Source organism: Schistocerca serialis, chromosome 1 (assembly GCF_023864345.2).
Source record: "Schistocerca serialis cubense isolate TAMUIC-IGC-003099 chromosome 1, iqSchSeri2.2, whole genome shotgun sequence".
NCBI classification, from domain to species: domain Eukaryota; kingdom Metazoa; phylum Arthropoda; class Insecta; order Orthoptera; family Acrididae; genus Schistocerca; species Schistocerca serialis.
The window spans coordinates 1,034,295,842-1,034,301,841 of NC_064638.1; the positions used below are offsets into that span (position 1 = coordinate 1,034,295,842).

Here is a 6,000-nt window from a genome sequence, read left to right on the forward strand (position 1 = left end):
GTGTTACGGAGATGCTTCGTGAACCTAAATGGGAATCGCTGGAGAGAAGAAAACGCTCTTTCTGTGAAATACTATTGAGAAAGTTTAGAGAAATGGCGTTTTTAGCTGACCGCACAACGCTTCTACTGCCACCCAAATTCATTTCCTGCAAAGGACCGCGAAAACGAGAGAAATTAGAGTTAGTACCGATGCATATAGACAGTCGTCTGTCCCTCGCTCCATTTGCGAATGGAACAGCAAATTAAAAGACCAGTAGCGGTAAAAGGCAACCTTCGCCATACACCATACGGTGACTTGCGGAGTATGTATGGAGATGAATACCTCCTCGTACCTGACGTCTACTTCATTTTCAAAACTCTTCTATAAAACTAAATTTCAAACACTTCGATTCTGATCATTTCTGGTTTTAATGATGCACAAGAACGTCTCTCGTAACAAGCCGGTTTCGTTCGTGAAACTTGGCTCACATTTCTGGCACCTAACTTTAGCGACAATCCAGTCTGAATTTATAGTTTCAAGAAGAACTGTCCTATGCATTTCTGGGAAATATTCGTGAAGTTACTCAGCTGATTATGGATACATTTACACTCAAATGAAATGACACCAGTTCAGAGACTTAACTGGTCTCACACAGACATGATTTATGTGTGTAGACTGAAGCGGCGAGTGCAAATTTATACCAAGGTCGATAATCAAACCCGCCTTGGTACAAATTTTCCACTTGCACCTTCAATCTCTATACATAAAACTTCCACTGGTTTGATCATGAACTTCACGCCTGCTCTATTAAAATGTGCAACACTTCGCCTCATTTGGCATATAGGTAACGTGAACCTGGACTTAACCGTCAAAATTTCGGAGTTCGTCCAGAGATTTTTTGTTTTGTATCTGACGCAAGTGATGTCCCAAAGGTTCGCTGTAGAGTGGTAAAGTAATTATGAGTAATTCAGTTTGTTACCATAAATACACTCCTGGAAATTGAAATAAGAACACCGTGAATTCATTGTCCCAGGAAGGGGAAACTTTATTGACACATTCCTGGGGTCAGATACATCACATGATCACACTGACAGAACCACAGGCACATAGACACAGGCAACAGAGCATGCACAATGTCGGCACTAGTACAGTGTATATCCACCTTTCGCAGCAATGCAGGCTGCTATTCTCCCATGGAGACGATCGTAGAGATGCTGGATGTAGTCCTGTGGAACGGCTTGCCATGCCATTTCCACCTGGGGCCTCAGTTGGACCAGCGTTCGTGCTGGACGTGCAGACCGCGTGAGACGACGCTTCATCCAGTCCCAAACATGCTCAATGGGGGACAGATCCGGAGATCTTGCTGGCCAGGGTAGTTGACTTACACCTTCTAGAGCACGTTGGGTGGCATGGGATACATGCGGACGTGCATTGTCCTGTTGGAACAGCAAGTTCCCTTGCCGGTCTAGGAATGGTAGAACGATGGGTTCGATGACGGTTTGGATGTACCGTGCACTATTCAGTGTCCCCTCGACGATCACCAGTGGTGTACGGCCAGTGTAGGAGATCGCTCCCCACACCATGATGCCGGGTGTTGGCCCTGTGTGCCTCGGTCGTATGCAGTCCTGAATGTGGCGCTCACCTGCACGGCGCCAAACACGCATACGACCATCATTGGCACCAAGGCAGAAGCGACTCTCATCGCAGAAGACGACACGTCTCCATTCGTCCCTCCATTCACGCCTGTCGCGACACCACTGGAGGCGGGCTGCACGATGTTGGGGCGTGAGCAGAAGACTGCCTAACGGTGTGCGGGACCGTAGCCCAGCTTCATGGAGACGGTTGCGAATGGTCCTCGCCGATACCCCAGGAGCAACAGCGTCCCTAATTTGCTGGGAAGTGGCGGTGCGGTCCCCTACGGCACAGCGTAGGATCCTACGGTCTTGGCGTGCATCCGTGCTTCGCTGCGGTCCGGTCCCAGGTCGACGGGCACGTGCACCTTCCGGCGACCACTGGCGACAACATCGATGTACTGTGGAGACCTCACGCCCCACGTGTTGAGCAATTCGGCGGTACGTCCACCCGGCCTCCCGCATGCCCACTATACGCCCTCGCTCAAAGTCCGTCAACTGCACATACGGTTCACGTCCACGCTGTCGCGGCATGCTACCAGTGTTAAAGACTGCGATGGAGCTCCGTATGCCACGGCAAACTGGCTGACACTGACGGCGGCGGTGCACAAATGCAGCGCAGCTAGCGCCATTCGACGGCCAACACCGCGGTTCCTGGTGTGTCCGCTGTGCCGTGCGTGTGATCATTGCTTGTGCAGCCCTCTCGCAGTGTCCGGAGCAAGTATGGTGGGTCTGACACACCGGTGTCAATGTGTTCTTTTTTCCATTTCCAGGAGTGTATCTTTGTTTATGTAAAAATACTTCCACAACAATGTAATACGCAATCAGTAAAATGTACAGCATAAAACATGGATCAGTGCAACAACTCTCAACGCCCAAGTACTGAGATTTGGTTGCCGTCACCACGGGAACAACTCGGCATTGCGTTTTTGTCTGTTCTGCATACCGTGAATCAACACACGAAGTGGACTTCGTACAACTTTTCATCAGAAAACCTGTCCATACTGCTGTGTGTCACTGTTAATGTAAAATAAAATTACAGGATCAATAAACCAGAGTGAGGAAATAGCAGTAATGAATCAAATCTGAGGGCGAAGAGTGAAGTGGGCGTTACAGTTCTCAACAGCAGATACCGCGAGTGAATGGAAGTAGAGATGCGGGTCATACCGTCGACATTTGCACTGTTATGTCGATATTTTCAATGCGGTACAGAGTCAAAGATGTGAAGGTAAGAAATCAAACGAGATGTAACTATCTGTAACGAGCCATCAGAAACACCCGATCCCTTATACCAAAATTATTACGAAGTACCTGTATCCTTGAACAATATCGGAAATTTTGTCCACAAATAGGAACAAACTAGAGTTTGTTTTTGTGCGCAGCAAACAGGTCAGAGCACAAATATCACATACGACGAGATTTAGAGAAGACGCAGCCCTTTTAAAGTCAACGTTCATAATAGTACTGCGAACAGTTGTCTCTGCTTAGTGTAGAGATCACCGATTGCAACTGAATCATTCAGCTGTTACACGTCAAGCAAACAACAGAATTGTCATCATTTGCGAAAAAATGGATCTTACTTGCAGAAAAACCATCGGAATTTCACAAATGTCAAACTATACGTTACCTATTCACTGCTATTTAGTAAACGTATGTCATCATCTTGCATATCAAAATACTCGAATCTCGGTTACAGCTACAACGTTTCTGCTATGCCCTGACACATTTGGAACAAGTAACACTCTTACCGTTTCGGTGTGGTTCCAGCAACATGGTGGTGTTTGCCAATCACCCAATAGCTGTCTGATAGCGTATCACACCTTCATCAGGTATCACACCTTCATAAGAGCCAGTTTATCACAATGTCACTGAGGCTTTTGGCATCTTATCTGCTCCCTGCCTCGGCGAATTTTGATGCCACAGTCTCGCCCGTATGACTAAAATTTTACTTACGCAGAACTGGCGCCTTTGGTCAAAAATCTATGAACTTCTGGGTTACTGAAGATGGGTATACAGGAAATCGGGATATCTATGATGGAAGAGACTACGATTTCTAGATGCCACCAATGATAAATCTTCAACTTTTGCAGCCTGGTAAAGGCAGAGCGGTTCTAGGCGCTTCTGTCTGGAACCGCGCGACAGCTACGGTCGCAGGTTCGAATCCTGCCTCGGCCATCGATGTGTGTGATGTCCTTAGGTTAGATAGGTTTAAGTAGTTCTGAGTTCTAGGGGACTGATGACCTCAGATGTTAAGTCTCATAGTGCTCAGAGCCTGATAAGGGTTGCAGCAAGGAAATTTCGAATGGTCCCATTTGTTGCTCGATATTCTCTGGCCGTTAAGTGGTGAATAAAGGCTCCTCCAGTGCTTTGAGTAAAGAGATGTTGTTCAGCTTGGTCTTCCGCTTCCACTCAGCTGTCAGGAGTTGCGGCTTGTTCAAGTGTTTACCCTAAGATAACACTATCTCCTCATACAAAACACTGGCCAGTTGATGGTATCACCAAAGTTCAGCGGACAGTGCATTACCCTCATACACTGCGACAGAGATCAAGAATTTAAATTGTCCCCTTTTCATTTGCCTTCAAATCTTTTACATCTACCTTAACAGTAACTTAAAGTAAGATCTACATCCTTACTTGACGTAGGCCGCTGTATACATGGTTTAAAGCTCAATATTGCCACTTTGGCAAATTGCAAGACACGGAATTTGATAAAGAAGGTAAGGAGTAGCAAAAGGTCTGCAAAAGCATTACAACTCTCCTTACACATACGTGGGAAATGTCCATTTCCACCTACCTCACGCAACGAAAGCGAATAACGAAGTAACATAGTGCTTACCTAAATGACGTAACTGGGCGAAAAAAATCCTTTCACCGTAGCTAATCCTAAGGTGATTTCTGAATTTTGCGGACCCAGAGTTCCCTGTTTCAGTCCTGTACTGTGCTACGAACAGCTTTATACATTAAGTAACAATATGCAGCAAGTTCTTCAAAAACACCAGCACACAATCCTGTCCACCCCTCTCCCCCTGCTGTGGTACAGCTATTCCTGTTAGGATCTATTCTCATTCAAGGGGTTTCTATACCTCCACCAGTCACCGTCCGCATTATAGAGGAACGTAAGCAACAAATAAGGCATCACTATCATGTTTATACGTTTGTTAAACGATGCCTTGTCAAGCTCGCGAAGAACAAACGTCTGATATTGGCAAATAAAACAAGAAAAAGCACTGTGAAATATGAGTAGTTTCCATACAAATTATTTGAGTACGATGAAATCAAAGATTAGTCTGACAATAATATGGATAGCTCAGTCGGCAAAGCATTTGTCCAAGGAAGGCAAAAGTTCCATGTTAGAGTCCTCGTCCGGCACACAGTTTTAATCTGCCAGGAAGTGCAAATTCACTCTGAATGACAATGTTTTCACCATGTCAGACCGAAGTCTAGTTCACTGGTGCGCATTGTTGGAGAAAGTAACACACACCTACATCCAGTTGTTCACCACACAATCCACCACTTCGTCAATGACTCACAACTGTACGAAACTATACAATACAGTGCCGTAGTGTATACGTCGTAGCAGCGAGATCATTCAGGTCAGCTTCTTCATTCACGGCCTGTATCTCGCGCCACTTGAGGCTCTAACTCTACGCGTGATAAGTTAACAGCCACACGAAAAGCAGAAGTACTTTGGCGCAACAACAAATCACGCAGAGAAGAAACAATAACCTGGCTGCCGTCCAGTTCGCGTCACTTCGAAAATAGCGCCGCAGTACGCCACATCGCTGCTCCCAATAGCGCCGACAACAAGAAGTAGAGCAACAGCTGCATCTACTTACCCCTCGAAGCGGTCAGATCAGAGTCAAGACCGTCGCTGTCTGTTGACCCCGCCAGTCAGCTGATCTGTCAAACAAGGGACTGTTGTTCCATCGCAGCGCACAAAGTGCTGCGAGCATGCGCGCCCAACAGTTGACTGTCAGAAGATGGCACAGGAGCGGCCAGCCGATGTGCGCATGCGGAAGGCAGTGCCGTTCAATGTGGCCTTCCTTCAACCGACCATTGCAGTTGATTACGCGCAGACGGAGCGTTAGTTCACGGAACGCACCACAGATATCTCTAGTGGGCGGGAGCACTGGCGTAGCGTCGGTTTTTAAATAGAACCCATGCTGTGAGACACAATTAGTTGCCGAGGTCACCGCCATCACAACACGGGCGCCACTGCTCGTATCCCACAACCGCAACTGTTAAGTGTCGTGAGTGCGGTGAGCTTACTGCGTGAGTGTGCACCACTCGTTTTCCGCAACTACAGCTTCGTGATCGACTTGCGTTGGGTGAAAACCCATTAAAAATGGTGGTGATACATTATAGAATAGGTTATACGTATAAAAAACAA

At 46.8% G+C, this 6,000-nt stretch overlaps 1 protein-coding gene across 1 annotated transcript in view; it reads right to left on the bottom strand.

Moving 5' to 3' along the window:
* LOC126414214 (major facilitator superfamily domain-containing protein 6) overlaps positions 1–5,683 on the bottom strand; it is a 228,131-nt gene extending 222,448 nt beyond the window's left edge. The window contains exon 1 of the mRNA XM_050083327.1: positions 5,447–5,683. The gene's annotated coding sequence lies outside the window, so the exon portion shown is untranslated. The remainder of the gene's footprint in view (positions 1–5,446) is intronic.
* Positions 5,684–6,000: the final 317 nt, after the last annotated feature.